The following is a 17,481-nucleotide window of genomic DNA, read 5'->3' as shown; positions in this document are numbered from 1 at the left end:
TAGGTCAAAAACTGTTCAACAAATTACAAGTTACGATTTTGGTCCAATTGGTAGTCGGGTGCTGAAACTATTATAAGTTCCACTGCCCTAATATACTCAATGTGTATGAGCAATTCCCAGGCGATGTTAAACTTAGTGTTCAGTTCGGTCGAATATTCACAGACGTTCTCCCCCTGATGTTACATTTGGATAGGGGAAATTACGATAATATACGCTCAGAACAGCTACCTTTGTTCTAGTTTCTTTAACAACTAAACACTGGCCATCAGTATGAGCCAAAAACGCACATAGTTTCATGTCCAGCACAGGCGCAATACGAAGTGGGACCAGTGGCACCAGTGGGATTCAAAAATATAACATTTTCTAGCACCAAGAACGTTAAGGATTTCATCACTTTGCCATTAGCACTTTAATTATTTGAAGGAATTAGGACAATAAAAAGGGCAGTAACATTGAATTTAACATTTCCTGGTCTTGAAAACGCGACATGTTTAAATTTGCTCTTACCTTTATATTATGCACAATATAACAACATGCCATTCCCTTGAAAAGATTGTTTGAGACGTAAGACAGAATGAAAGAGTAAGAAACTCTAAAATTGTAAATAATAACCAATTGCCTATTAATATGTGAACGCGCTTCAGTAGAAGGATAAATAAACATTACGATAATTCTAATCAGAAACAAATGTGAAAGTCTGCAACTGAATAACTATGTGTGAAAGAGATTAACGTTATCACATTGGAGAACGTTTGCATAGTCCAAACTCTAAAATCTCTATGCAAATACTCGTAGGTTGTAAACTTAGCTGCTATGGTGAATCCCACTTCTTTGCTTATTCTTTTGTTGGATTGGCCAACACACAAGCTAACAATATTGTTGCATATGCTCTGTAATATTTTTTTTACACATTTTGCAAGAAAGCCCGGAAGATAATATAATGAATTTTTCATGCAAAGGACATGCTAGATGTGCTTCTTATATATATAAAACCTATGCGCATTAAACAGAATAAATCCGTGGAAAGATAAGCTCACCTTTATCAGGCTTTGTACGGAATATAAAGAAATTTACGCGACGAGACGAGCGGACAAGCGAAAATAATTATTTTAGACCCGTATCATCATTTTTTCAAACTTACCATATTGATTTAACTCAAGAACGCTGTGTATCTACTCCCAATATGTTCTAAGAACCACTTAATTTGACCTATACAGCAAGATTGAAAAAGATGTACTATTTAGGGCGTATTTCACCACCTCTGAGTAAATGGTAACTACAGGTCAAGAAAATGTAATTAAAATATTAAAATCACTGTAAAAACATGCCGTTGCATAACGGGTAGCGTTACACAACGGTGTCAACACAGATATTATACGCTTCTTGACGATTAGTGTTTATAGTTAGTTTTCTCAGAGGTTCTAAAATATCCTTATAAACTTATAACTAACTAATTCTTCAAGGTTTCTGCAGAAACGCACACATAGAAGAAATGTAGTTATTAATTGCCCATGTTATTTACGTACAGATAATACAATATCAAACGTGCAAACATTGTAACTTGTAAGCTGACTTCAGTAATGGTGGGAATTATAATTATTATCAGTCGGAACGTGTTTATTATGTTCCCGGGACTTGTTTACATTTATTAAACTGAGGACAGCAAATGTATGCAGTTGGAAAACGAACAGATACGAGTTTCTAGGTAGCAAGCACTGAGTAGGTTTACAAACAAAGGCCAACTGACTGAGTTAGGAGTTTTTTTTCATTTTAATTATGCTAGCTCCTAATGGAATACACGGATTTTTTTCTCCGTTTTCCACCAACGTCGCACTTCAAACATCCGTTTTGTTCGTGAAAGATTTTACAACTGCATTTGCCCTCTGTGTCAAAATATGACAATATTTCACAGTTTCTTTTAAAAAAATGTAATATTGCCGGGTTGCGAATAACCTAACAACATAGTAATTTAAAAAAACTCATATTATCATCATTTACCATTATTTCCTTTAATAATAATAATTATGGATTTATTATTTTTTTTTTAATCAAAGATACAAATCAAATTGATGATTTGTGTAAAAAATGTTTGGCTTTTCCGGAAACTATAGAACATATTATATCGGGATGTTCTATATTAGCACCGTCCGAGTATACATTTAGACACAACCAAGTTTTAAAAATAATTCACCAAAATTTGGTAATTAAACATAACTTGATTGACTGCCGTAATGTAGTACCATATTATGAATACGAACCAAATTCATTTTTCGAAAACGAATTTTATAAAATATATTATGATAAAACTATACTAACAGACCGAGCGATTAGTCATAATAGACCCGATATAGTTTTACATGACAAAATAAAACAAATAACTTATATCATTGATGTCGCTATTCCAAATTCCTGTAATATTCAAAAATCTGTTAGTGAAAAAATAAGAAAATACACAGATTTAGGAAATGAAATAAAAAGAATTTGGCATTCTCAGACTATAAAAATATTACCATTCGTTATTTCGGCTACTGGCATTATACCTAGCTCTCTAATTAAAAATTTAGGCGTATTAGATCTATCAAAAAATTTATATATAAAGATGCAAAAGTCGGTCATTTTGAATACATGTAGGATAACAAAAGATTTTTTAAATGTTTATGTTGAGGGATCAGTAGGATTTATAGGCCCTGTTAGAAGTTCTACCGAGCCGAACCCTCTGATATGAAAATATCTGGAGTCGGTGAATTATTTTCCCATTTGATCTCTGGTGATTTGACGTGTTGTTCTTGTATTGTTTTGTATTTATTTTGCTTATATAATGCACTTACATAATGTTGATTGACTAGATGATCATTTGTGGAAAAGTGAGTGGAAGGGTTAACTTTTTCCTTTGGGGAAGATTTAACCCGGACAACTAAATCGGAAGTTTAATTAAAATTTTTAAATATTTATTTAATAATAATTATTGATTTATACTTGCCATTCAGTATAGAGTAATTAATACTACAAATTATAGGAAGCATATAATCAAAAATACAAATCAAAATGATGATCCGGATCTTTTCCGGAAACTATAGAACATATTATAACGGAATGTTCTGTATTAGCACCGTCCGAGTATACATTTAGACATAATTAAGTTTTAAAAATAATTCACCAAAGTTTGGTAATTAAACATAACTTGCTTGACTGCCGTAATAAAGTACCATATTATATATTATGATAAAACTATACTAACAGACCGAACGATTAGTCATAATAGACCGGATATTGTTTAACATGACAAAAATTAAAAAATATCATATTTCATTGATATCGTTATTACAAATTCCTGTAATATTCAAAAATCTGTTTCTGAAAAAGTAATAAAATACACAGATTTAGGAAATGAGATTAAAAGAATTTGGTATTCTCAGACTATAAAAATATTGCAATTGTTAATTCGGCTACTGGCATTTTACCTAGCTTTCTCATTCAAAATTTAGGCGTATTAGATCTGTCACAGAATTTTTTTATAAAAATGCAAAAATCAGTCATTTAAAATACATGTAGGATTACGAAAGATTTTTTAAAATATTTATATTGAGGTATCGGTCCAGTTAGGAGTTCTACCAAGCCGAACCCTCTATTATGAAAATATCTGGAGTCGGTGAATTATTTTCCCATTTGATCTCTGGTGACTTGTTGTTCATGTATTGTTTTGTATTTATTTTGCTTATATAATGCACTTACATAATGTGGATTGACTGGATGATCATTTGTGGAAAAGTGTGTGGAAGGGTTTAGTTTTTCCTGTTGGGAAGATTTAACCCGGACATAAAGTAAAATAATAATGTGAATAAAACATTTTTTTACAATTCACAAGAGCATCTGAAAATAAAAAAATAATTGACTTAATACAATGAACTTTATGAGACACAATAAAATCCAACAAAAAATAATTGAGAATGAGAATTTTTTATGCTATGTATAAAGAGTCCAAGTCAAAAGAGTTTAGATTTGTTCATTTTTTCAATCTCTGGGACAATAACTTAGGTTAAAAAAAATCTCAAAAATATATTTCAATTAAAAATAGGCATTTAATTTTGTTACTCAATCGCAAAATAAGCTGAAAAGTTGTTGTTTTTGACATGTACTCTTTATGCTTAGCATGATAGATTTCATGAACAATTAAATGAACATCGTGACAAAACTGACATAAGATTTTTTATCAAAATTTTAAATAACCATGTAGAATCTTCCTTTTTGGCTAAAACAAAAAAAAAAATCACTGTCAATCATCATCTACTAAAAAATACCGAAAATTTCCTTTCTAAAGCTTAACTTATCTTCATGTGCAAATGTGTCGGTAAAAATAGAACATCCACCGTAGTGAAAAAATTTCGGACATATTTAGCGATAACCTCCCATAAACTAAATTTCTTGAAACTCTTGCTTTCACTTAACTTCACTCGACCTAAACTTTATTGTCTCCTGTTTTTTTGGTGTTGTTGTATAAGAGTACCTAACTATTGTTTTATTTTTACATCGTTTTAGGACGGTTGGCACTTTCTTATTTCTTCTATTATGTTTTTTCTTTGTATTTATTTATTTTTTATTTAACCCTCTGTCTGGTATACATTGCAAATAAATTTAATAAAAATATATTATTGGATAGTAGAGGAATTGAACCTAACAAAACCTTTCATCAGTTATTCGGGTCGATTCAATCTCAAGTAATAAGTCGTATAATGTATATGTACCAACATGCTATATCCACAAGTCCTACCGAATAATACAATAATTAAATGTGCAGGAATCTTATAGAATGTATTTATTCAAATACATTGGAATCTTTACAATTCAATTTACTAGTGAATGAATCGGCTCGACACAAAATTATGTACCTATAAGAAGTAATTCAAAAACAATAAGGAGGTTTATTTCAGTATCTTTGGGGCAAAATTAAAATTATTCACAAACTGCTCGTTCATAGAGGGCGCTATTTAAATTATTTTAAGAAAAATGACGTTTTATTAAAATATTTAGATGAATTGTTTGTTTGCGCCTGTACATACTTAATATAAATAGTTTTGTCCGTATAAAAACTCAATCCTTTCAACAAAGGCTACAAACGCAATATTTAATTGGCAAATCAATCCCATTTTAATTGAGACTCTTGACAATTTTACCCTGGTAAATAAAAACACAATATCTGCCTTGAGAGTCTCAAGGATGACGCTGTGTTTTTTGTTACCGCGGCAGAATTATACCGATGTACTTACCTACTTAGAGTACTTAGGTTATTGATTGACTCACAAAGTTTCGAAATAGATCTTTAAATAAATAAATATGTTACAAGTAGTAGAGAGATTGGCTAAGTCGAGATTGGTATCATTCTTAGAAACATATAATATATTCTCTAGCAATCAGTCCGGTTTCAGAGATAATATAATATAACGAGGGATGCAGCATGAAGGTATTTTCCTAAGTCACTAGTACCTTGGATTATGGAAACAAAGCTTGAGCTCTATTTTTAGATCTATCAAAGGCATTTGATACGGATTCCCATGGATTACTCCTCAAAAAAATCTTCTCTTGGCATTAACAGTACAGCATTGGGTTGTACTGTTAACATCTGTCACATCCTATCTAAGTGAAGAATGCAACAAGTGGAGATTTTATTTATTTTATTTTAATTTTTATTTTATTTATTTAAACGCCCATAGGGCTTTTACCTATAATAATGTACATCTTTACTTTTTAGTTATACAGATTAAATATTAAAAAAAAAATCAGTGTTAACAAAATACAGGTTACATAAAAAAATATCAGAGTTGACAAAATATGTTACATAAAATATAAGAATTTAAAAAATATAGGTATGGATAGAGTAAGTGAGACGAAAAATATAAAATCTGCCAAAATCCACAAAATCAACCATAATGATAATGAGAAAGTATAACAATAGTTTACAAATTAGGTAAAAATAGTTCGCACATACTCCGTTTAAAGTTGGCCAAGTTCAAATTATTGTCAAATAAATTTATATTATTTAAGTATTTGTTACCAAGACTGTGTAAACGTTGTATTGCAGAGTGAAAACTATAGTTGAAATGAGATGTATGTATGTAAAATATTGATATTTGCCTAGTTGTTCGTGTAGGTATGTGTAGATTTATTAAATGCAGGAGTTCACAACAATCGAATTTAGAGTTCAATAATTTTAATAAAAAGGTTAGGTCGTTTATTTTTCTTCTGTTAATATAGAGATAAATAATCATTTAAGCAATAGCAAACCAATCTCTTTTGGGGTTCCGCAAGGTAGTGTGCCTGGACCAATATTGTTCTTTATCACCATTAATGGTTTGTGTAATTTAGATATTCTATGTAACATTGTTAGTTTTGCAGACAATACTGCTTTAATATTTGAGGGTAAAACCTGGAGAGATGCTATTAGATTAAGAGTATCATCAGTCATCAGAAACAGCCGTGAATTTCGAAAACCTGAAACATATCTTCTTCTTTACCACACTTTGGTCCGTTCTCAACTTGAATACTGCACCTCCATATGGAATCCACTTTACGATATCTATAAAGAAAATATTGAAAGTATTCAAAAGAAATTTCTGCGATGCCTCAATTACAGAATGAGCGCACCCAAACGCGGGTACATAAATATGCTCTCGAGTTATAACGTCTCCACTCTATCTAACCGGCGAACATACCTTGATCTCATGACTCTGTATAAAATCTGTAACAACATTATTGACTGTCCCGACTTACTGAAATTGATAAACTTCAAAGTACCACCCAGAGTAACAAGGCTTAACGACTTATTCCACATTAGCAGGACGCGTACAAATGCTGGTGTCAGGGATCCAATCAGAAGAATGTGCGAATCACTTAATCAGAATCAAAACCTCAAGGACTCTGACTTATTTTTTGATACACGCACTACTTTTAGTAGAAAAATGAAGACTGTTTTCCTACAAAGTTCAAAGTAAACAACTTAGACATACTTCGTTTAAATATATTTATATATTTTTTTAATTTCTGTTTAACATTGTTTATCTATTTATATATATATTTTTTTGTTTTACCCACTAAATTTTTTTAAAAATAATTTGTAAATTCTTAAAAGGATATTGCGCATTTCTTTCATATCTCTATTTGTAAAATAATATTCTTATGTATATATTTTTCCCATATTTATAAGTGAAAATATTTGTAAATGTTTTTAACTGCTGTTTAAGTTAATTCGTGAGAAATAGTTTGGATGCAGGTGAATTCTCTAGTTGATGATTCGTATATATTTTTGTCAATTGATATCTGTATCTGTTTTTTCTCCTTAATAAAAAAAAAAAAAAAAAAAATTGAAGAGTTGGCTGAATAATAACATCTTGACTTATAATATATTAGAAACTAAATATGTGACATTTAGTATATAATAAAAAAAGTCAGCCTCCTGAAATTCGTTACATAAATGTATGCAGAATTGTAATTGCCACCCTTTGGAAAGTGTAGACAGAAACATGTATCGAGGTGTAAAGATAGATTAATTTTTAAGATGGAATGACCATAAAAAATGTTTACAAATAATATCTGGAGAATCACATTTATTTTTAAAGAACTTCAAGACATATTGGACAAAGAGAAATTAAAAACTGTCTATTTTGCCTTAGTCTAATCACGACTTTCTTTAACATTGTATGCTAGGAATCATGTCACTCAAAAATTGATCCTTAAAAATATACACACGAGTTTTAAACTCTTGTAAAGGTAAACATGTTAATTTTTATTGAAATATGTTCTTACTATGTAAATTTAAACATTATACTGTATTTTATAAAATAAATAAAAATATTAAAAAAAAAAAAAAAAATGTACAAAAAAAATTCTGCTATCCATCCAACTTACTTAATAAGGAATGTAATACTATGTATATAAAACGGTTCCATGATAACTCAACACAGTGACAATTCAACACACTTTTAAAAATGATTTAACGTCATTAGAAACGATGAAATTTTTTTTTTATCTAACCTTACCTAACCAACTTAACCCAGTTAATAAAGTTTTTGTTTCATAACTTTCCACGACTTTATATAAATTTTTAAAGATGTGATGAATTTTATCAATGTGATTATTTATCCGGCCACCGTATAAAACAGCCACATATCACTCAAATACTTTGTCGATTGTTTATCAATATAAAAATTGCTGCAAGAACACAACAAACGCGTGAACTAGAATTGGCTCTACATTGAACTTTGTGGCGGTATATACTAAAATTTATTTTGCTCAAATAAATTATTTATATCAGGCACCACTTATGTTTAATATTCTTTCAAATTGTATTAGGTTTACCAATTCATTACTTAAATTTAAAAGTTAATAAAGACTTTTGTATTGACAGACGATTGTCTTAATATTTTGTCTTCTTTACCTTTTTTTATAAGTTTATATAAGTCACAGTTGCTAAAAACTGAATTTCACCCTAGCTGTCTTTATTATCTACTTGTTTCTTCTTGGAAATAATGATTAATAAGTAGTTATGGCTCAAATATTGTTTCAATATACTGTCAAATTACCCATCTGGTAATTCATCAAATACATATTTTTTTCTTTCTTTTTGAAATATTTTATGTTTGTATGTAGTGATGTTTGTCCATGTTTGCTTCACTCAAATGTAAATTGTTAACCTAAATACAGGCTTAGTCCTAGTGAGGTTGATTTTTTGGAGAAAAAAAGGATTTATGTATAGCGAGATGCAATAAATAAATAAATAAAATAATCACTTTGTAAAAGTAGCTTATATTGTTTTAATACTTATCGCCAACCAGGTTTCGCCACTACCGTAGCTTCTTACACAAAGATAATGTTTTATTTCAAATTATAATGTGACATCGCAAAGTACCTGCTTTGCATGAAAATAAATAAAAGATAGTTATTTGCAAGTACGAAAGTTGTTTCTTGAGTCACAATTGCAATTATTGCGACGTAGTTGAATTTAATGTAAAAAGATAAGAATGTAGGTTGTAGGTATATCCATAAATACGTATAGGTGCATAACCATATGATCCATTTAAAATTGTTTCAAATAACTCATTTTGCAGTTTGAACATCTGACCGTAAAATAAACTTAACGAACAAATCAATATCTGTTAACCTTATTCCTTAAAATTACTAGCTCTGCCTCTAGGGTTATAAATGGTTTGGAGTAAAGTTTTGAGTCTTTCTCGGGATTTCCCGAATTTTTCTACGAGTCGAACTCTCTAAACACTCTTGGCACCAATAAAAACCAACTTTGAAATTTTCATGAAATCGGTTGATTAATTTATGAGTCTATGGCACACACATACGAATATTGCCTTTATTCACATAGAATAAGAATAAAGAAGAAGAAGTTAATGATTTTGAAAGATTATGGGTAGGTGTTTTAAAAATGGAATTCGCCAATCCTCTAACAGACTAGTAGGCTAGTCCGTTAGAGGATGTACTAGCAGGCTAGTAGGTGTGTGATGATGGAAAGTGTGGCCGGGGACTGTTTGCAAAAGTCAACTGATTTCAATGATTTTTTTTTTTATTGTACTCCACACCATTTGAATAGAATGTGGTATGGAAGAAAACTTTAAATAATTGGCTTTATTATAATCGATATACTCGCAGGAACTAAATAAAATAATGATTTAAATTTGATGATGTTTAAATCCATCCAAAAGTTATAAAATTTTGCATTAACCTTACATTATAAATTTACGTAATTCAAAGGCGCTCTTTGGACTTGGAATCATTTCCGCGGTAATGTCAATAATAAACATCCCCTCAAATAGTTGTTATGAATCAAAACAATTCAGTCTATTTCACCACAACAACCCAACCTATTTCGCTTGAATTTCCTCTTTTGGTTTACGCAAATTCTGTTTTGTGCAAATGTGCTTTGATTTGTTTTCTCATTATTATCGTACCCCTCGCTGGTGCTGTTTACCTGAATTTGAAAACATTATAAATCAGTGTGGAGTTTAACGATACCCTGGAAATACGATCATCAATAATAAACTTTATGATTCCTTCACAAAGTTAGCGTACTCAGGTATCGAAATTAATTGTTTTTGCTCCCATGGAAAGGTCATTTAATATCAAATAACTGGTATATACGTTTTACGTACAAGTTAATTTACTGAGAGCTATTTTATTATGAAATAATTTAACAATAGATCTATTTTATCATAACTGTAGGCACTGTACCTATACATTTATCCAAATAAAAAACGAAGGCAATTAATCTTAACCAGTGGTCAGCAAACTTATTGATCAAAAGATCCAATTATCAGCAATAAGACGATTTACAGGAACCCTTTTTTTAAAGTCGGTTAATATATTGAATGAAACTATATACATTTGTATCATAATTTATAATTATCTTATCTTTCACTAAAATTATTTGTTTAACTAACTGACACAAACACCGATATAACCGATTCCTTAGACAAGGGTAAGAAAACTGCGACCCAAAACATTCTAAAGTTCCTAGTGAAGCGTTCAATAGATATTGCGTTACAATTGCAGTATCAAAGATATTAGAATTGCACTATAAACTGCAGTATGAGCTGAGTTGGCAACGCTTATACCGATCAAGTCAAAGTTCGTTCGGCGGTTCCATCTCATAAGGCCGGTTGAGTAGAGGTGGAAAATAATTGTGATGATCCAAAGAGCCGCGGTCTGCCGACCACTGGTCTAAACAGTCGGGGTTAGCAGTCTGGTCGGGGTTCGCAGTCGGGTCGGGGTTCGCATTCAGTTTGGAGTTCAAAGTCGGGTCAGAGTTCAATGTCGGGTCAGATTTCGATGTCGGATTTCACAGTCGGGTCCGTGTACGTACAGTGAAGTGTAAGTATCCTTACAAATTAGAGTAGGTATGGTTGTTGTCACAATTCATGAACGATTATGCTGTAATTATAATTTATAGTAAATTCAAAGTTATAGTAATATTTCAAAATACTATAACTATGTTAAAACCAGCGATTCCCCGAAAACACATTAATAAAATAACATATTATTAAGCTGTTAAACAATTACAATGTTATTCCGTAAATATGTAAGTTTTAACTGTCGTTTTGAACTCGAATAATTTTATGATAAAAACTTAGCTACAGGGTGGGTTCATCCCCTAACGATGCCTTTTCGGAGGTAATGTATTATATACGCCCCGAGATGATCTCCCTCCCTGGAGCCCGTGTCATCTATTTCGTCTGTTGTACTATGAACCGTGCTATTGAGTGTGACCGATTTTGAAAAAACTTTAAAAAACACGGATAATTTCCCTTTTAATTCATCTAAGGATAATTTACAGCAATTGTTTACTTAAATAGTTTTATATGTTAACATTTCAGAAACATGCATCATATTCACGGTGAAATTAAACTAACAAGGAATAAATTATAAAACTAGTATCTAGGCATAAGGGGGTTAAGGGAAAGAAAAACTAGCATTTGTGTTACTTAATTTAATTAGTTTACAACTAGAAAGTTCCCGGCGTTGCCCGGGCTTTATACAAAGCTTTTCAAAATCAGGCAACAACCTTCCTCTTGTTTCGAAGGTCAAGTGTGCAAAACTAATCTCGGAACAAAACTGTAGATTTGTATGAAAATCAAACAAACGTCGCACAATCAAACAAATGTCCGTAACCTCCACAGAAATTTTTCTTTAATAAATATATTTAAGATAGGTAGATAGATAGTACAAGATAAAGTATATTATATTTGTGGCACGTTCTCGAGTGGTAAATACTGTATCTCCCCTGTGAAAGACCACCATTCAGAATCTAAAAGTTGCTTGAAACGGCTTTAGACGTGTTTGATGACCATTTTCTCTATCCATCCACTACCTACAGCCTCGTCTATGTACTAATGGTCGAAAAAATTCAAAATATTTTTTATGATACCTCTACAATGAACTCATGTAGTGAGTTCTCTTTTCTTCGTCTCTGAGTTCATTTTTCAACAGCATTTTCTCGGGAATGCTGGGTTTAGTTCTAGGAGGGATGTCGCATTACTACTGATGGTTTATAAGCTTCTGAACGGTTTGCTATCAATAGCAGTCATTCTGGCTAAATTAGGATAAAATGTCTCGGTTAATTAGACGCGAGGCTGCCGACACGGGATTTTGATCCATCACATGTGCAGAACTAACTTACCAACGGTGATGATGCCCCTGGAAGACTAGATTGATAAACTGCCTCGCAGGAAATGTGGATATTTTCCTCTTGTCCCACAAAGAATTTAAGCATGAATTATTATTTAAGTTTAAACTTTGTGTACCTACGTGAAATCTTTTTTTCTCACTTGGATTATATATGTTTATGTGTTATTATGCCGAATATTTTTTTGTAATTTTCTTTATCGCTTTTGCGATGTATTGGTTTGTTTGTAGTTTTTGCAAAATAAATAAACATTTCCCTTTTGGGAAGGCCATCAACTCACTGACTCCAGACGGTTGAAAACAGTTGGGACTTTCTCAAAACTTTTTAGGTTTGCGCACATAAATAGTGTAAGGAAACAATGGGTCTAACGAATTAGGGAGGTGATTCTACATGATGGTAGAAGTAAGAAAGATAAATCACTTATAAAAAAATTCCAACATAAAAAAAAAATTCCATAGAAGAATATTTATTTTCCCATACAAACAATTCAAATTTTTAAACTAAAAACGGTGGAATTTCAAAATTTTTTTATCTTTTCCACTTCTACAATCATGTACAAGATCACCCTCACCAAGTTAGTGCACTTTACCCCCAGACACCCTGAATTATTATTTCGACATTATGCAGTCAAATAATAAAAAAAAAAACAGTTTCAGTTCAAGCTGGTTAAAATACTAATACACGAATAATCATGTTCACATTTTTTGCTAAATTAATATTAAAAAGTTGAATACACTATAATCATATTTGATAATCTTTACACATTTATAATCAGTGGCGACTCTTGACTTTTGGGTGTACTAGAGTGCTAATATTACAATAAATGGCATTATTGATGTTGTTGTAGCTGAATAAGATTTGTAATTTTTTTGATAATTCGATTTTTGTATGAAGATTTTCAGGAAATCCTTGCGGCGCACAGCCAAACTGAAATTTCCTGAAAATTTTATACAAAAATTAAATTTTCGAAAAAAAAATCGTTTCAGCTACAACATCAATAATTTCATTTATATAATATAATCATCACACATTCGGTTTTCATCTTACCATTTAGAATTAACCTACTTGTATAATATTTATTTGAACCATTTTCAACATTTTTGTAATACGCTTCAATTTGAATGATTCCAACACTGCGTAAGATAAACAAAATGGTATAATTAACGAAAATGTTATCCTTTGAAAAGACAAAATGTTACATTTTCCAGGAAAATTTCCGAATCATTATGTACTTGTTCTTACGACTAATGGTTCTCTTTGAATATATTTTCTGATTTGAATAACATGTTACTGCCTTGAGTGTTTTTCTATTTGGATTCGTGATGGCGTAGAATTGAAACAAATCAGTAAATAACAAACAGTGATATTTCCTAGCTAATAAATCAAGGTATTATTTGATTGTTTGAGGCTTTTTACTGACATCATTTTTGCCTTTCCACATTACTTTATTATTCATATAAGTCTCTTTAGTAGTTCACTTTATGGATATTTGTCAGGAGAAAAGCCAACTGTCTTGTTTTGTCATATTGTTAAAGTAAGCAATAGATTTGAAAGGAAGGAAGGACAATTATTTTAAAACCATTAAAAATTATCCCCTACAGTAGAATCAAATTAAAAAAAATAATATCATTAAAATAATTACATCGGAAAAATACCAAAAGAGAGCGTTTTTTTTATTTACTTGTTCAAAAACAAATCACGAAAATACCTTATTATTATAAAGAGAAATTACTTTGAATTATTAAATAGGTACATGATTATGTTAAATTTCAAGTATTATTTTAAAAAGCGGGATAGTGAGAATTCCCTCCCTGATAATTAATTCATCAGAAAGATTTATGTAGAGGCAGCTAAAGTATATTCGAAATGTTTTAACTCATTCTGAATATTTATTGCTCTCTTTCGATGGTCTTATGTACATTTGAACCGAGATTTTATTGAAAATCTGCGCAGTAATATTTTCGACTTATTTCCAGTCCATATTCACAAAGCGGAAGTACCTATGTAGTATATTTGTGGCACGTTTTACACGGAGATAAAAATATTATTAATTTATTAAGAATCACTTCAAATGACCCGTAATCCGATTCGAAACGGGATTGCGCGCCTTTAACGAATTGATAGGTTTCCTAATAAACTCTCAGTAAAACACGAAAGTGTTATTACGTGTTCATAAAAATTCTAATTTTTTCGCGTTTCATCATTGTATATTATCAGGACAAACGCAGGTGCAGGATCACGTTTTCCGATATATTATAAATGTTTTAGAATGTTACTAGGAAACGGCTTGAAATCCCGTATCCAACAGTATTTTAATAAATCAGAATACTCATTTTTCTCCGCGTAGAATGGAAGATACTCTCATCGTCGCCCTGATAAAAGATTAAAACTTTGAACAGACCTGAATGGCGAGGCATTTTTCCACTTTTCTCTCCCAAAAATCCTCCCCCCACTACCTTCAGCTTTACAACGATAGTCAATAAAAATAATATATATATAAATATATATTTGGCTATTAAATTTCAAGGGTTTTTTAATCACCGGTGAAAACAGATTGAATTCTTTTCGATTTCAAAAGTCTGCTCCAGAAGTGTTCACTTCGAAAAACCTAACTCATAAAATGTTTTGCAATTGTGAAATCAAAAAAGCAAAATTATATCTGAATGTTTGAAATGAAAATTGAAAGCAAAAGAAAAAAATGAATAGTGGAAACAAATCCACTTCTCTAACGTACTTTTTTTTTAAAATAAACAATTTATTATAGGTTATTTGAAATCATGAACACAGGCTAATCAACTCCGAAAAGTGTGAGTTTTTACTTTCATAAGATACTTGTACATTTGCAAACCGAGCCACAAATTACGGGAAAGGAACGAGAAACCGCAAATGGCGCGAAACGCCGCTTGCAGTTGCTTCGTTCCTTTTGCATTCGTTGAAATTCAGTTCGGCAGTTTGGTAGTTTGGCAGTTCGGCAGTTTGGATCGCGTATATATTTTATTTTATTTTATTTGGTACAATATTTTTTACATTTTAAGTTTTCCAGTAATGTAGGCCTCACTGGGTGGCTTGCCCGTGCTGAGGCCTTCATTTTACAATATGAAAATATAATATACATAATACGTTTAAAGAGAAAATAAAACATTTGAAATTAAAAATACATAATACATAATAATGTATTTAAAATTAAAAAATAATACATTGAAAATAATCTTGTGTGTTTGTGAGTGATGTGTGTTTATATTGGTTTTGTGTGTTACGTGAAGGTTTTATTTTTATTTTATGCTATGACATTTTGGTAATATTGTCTTTTTTGTTCTTTAATCCATTTTGTAATTTTGTGTGTGAATTTATTTTTATTTTCCTCAATTTTAATTTCAAGTTTTATACTGTTGAAAGCTTTTATAGCATGGTATTGGTAGTGTCTTTGTCCAAAGCTTGAATTTATTGTCGGAGTTTTTATGTTTTCTTTGTACGCTTGTCTAACTGGTCTGTTAGTGTTATTTTGTGTATGTTCAAATTTATTTTTTTTGTCAAAAATGTAGTTTAGTAGTGTTTTAACGTATAATTGGCGTATATCTAGTAAATCACAGCTGTTGAATATTTGGTCTGTATTAGTCAGTCTATGTTTTTTTAGTATTACCTTTAAGATCATTTTCTGTGCGGTTTCTATGTAATTGATAGCCGAGTTTGTTGCTCCTCCCCAAGCAATAATTCCATATTCTATTATCGATTGGCAAAGTGCAAAATATATTGTTTTCAATTGTTTTATTTTATATATGTTTCTTATGTTTAGGAAAATGTGTATTGTTTTGAGAAGTTTATTTGTGATTTGTTTGATGTGAGGTATCAATCTAAGGTTATGGTCAATTACAATTCCTAGATACTTTATTTGTTCTGTTTTTTCTAGAGGAGGGCAATCGCAGATGTTGGTGTTTAAAACATTCGTGTATTTTTATGGTGTTTGTGTTGTATTGTATCGTAACATAATATATAAATGAGAGTGCCTGTTTGTGACGGGCAGGCGGGCGGCGTGAATTTGATATGTGTACAAATGTACGGTTCAAATCCGAGGTTGATTTTGCACACTTTACATACTTGATCTTCAAAATAAGAGGATGTCTTGTGACTGTCTACATAATACTGCAAAAAACTCTAAACTCAAAGTGAAGCCGTAACAACGTTGGGGAATCAGGCTAGTAGTTAATAAAAGAACTAGCTTTAGAACCCAGCTTTGCTTGAGATATATAGCAAATAATATGGCGTCGCTTTGTTTAACATTAGTTAAATGAATGGTTACAACTTTTCGAATAAAAAGTTGTGGTGGCTCAGAAATTTCACGCCTAAAAAGGCTGTGCAAATTTCAAGAAGCTAAAAGCCACTGTTAGTGAGTTTTTATCAAGACAAACAGGGAGATATTTAAGTTAATAGATATATTATATTCACCACTTATCCAAAGTATCCATATCATATTTTTTTCTAAAAAAACGTGAAAATCAGTACTTTGCAAAAGCTATAAAGAACAAAACAAAAATATATGTAAGGTTACATATGGGATAAAAAAGGTTTCGCGTATGTAGACGCATATATTTAAAGGTTAAATAATACTTTGTGCTCAATCTTTTTTAAGGACATTTCGTCACCTTAGTTGGACAGGGTTCTAACTTCACTTTAGCTCGTTTTAAGATATGATGTGTCAAAGTTTGCAAAAACGATTTATTTTTTATCTATTTACCAATCTCTTTTTTTAGCTTGAATCTTGCGTAAATTATTTTAGTTTAATATAAGTAAATATGACATATACTTACCATTTTAGAACATACCAAAACATGCAGATATAATCATATGAAACCAGTTAGAGCATAATTATTCATTGCACAAGGTTTCAACTACATTATTTCCCTAATACCATTCTAAGGCATGCCCTATTTAAATATTTTCCTTCAAAATATGTTTAGCTAAAATACTTTGCAGAAGATTTTACATCAAAATCAAAAACTTTCCATAGATTATGAGAGTTCATTTGACACCTCAGAACACGGTAAGATGAAGTTAGAACCATATCCAACTCAAGTGACGCACAACACTGCGCCTGGTAACAACGATTAACTGTCAGATACAAACAAAATGGTAATTGCAAAAGGTTCAAAATAATAAAATAAATAGATGCTTTTTTTAAAGCTCGTCCATACAACTTCGTCATACATACGAATATTCAATTTAGACGAGTCTGAATATTATTTTGACTTCAGAAATGGTTTTGTATTCAAAGGTCATTTTTGAAAAAAAATGTCATTCGAACC

At 30.9% G+C, this 17,481-nt stretch overlaps 1 protein-coding gene across 3 annotated transcripts in view; it reads right to left on the bottom strand.

Annotated features, from left to right (window-relative positions):
- The window catches only part of dnc (phosphodiesterase dunce), a 622,938-nt gene that overhangs the window by 327,960 nt on the left and 277,497 nt on the right, over positions 1-17,481 (bottom strand). The gene's annotated exons all lie outside the window — the stretch shown is intronic.

This window comes from Hesperophylax consimilis, chromosome 1 (genome assembly GCF_061612785.1).
Source record: "Hesperophylax consimilis isolate HC1 chromosome 1, BYU_Hcon_1.0, whole genome shotgun sequence".
Taxonomy (NCBI): domain Eukaryota; kingdom Metazoa; phylum Arthropoda; class Insecta; order Trichoptera; family Limnephilidae; genus Hesperophylax; species Hesperophylax consimilis.
This window is presented reverse-complemented; position numbering and strand designations above follow the sequence as displayed.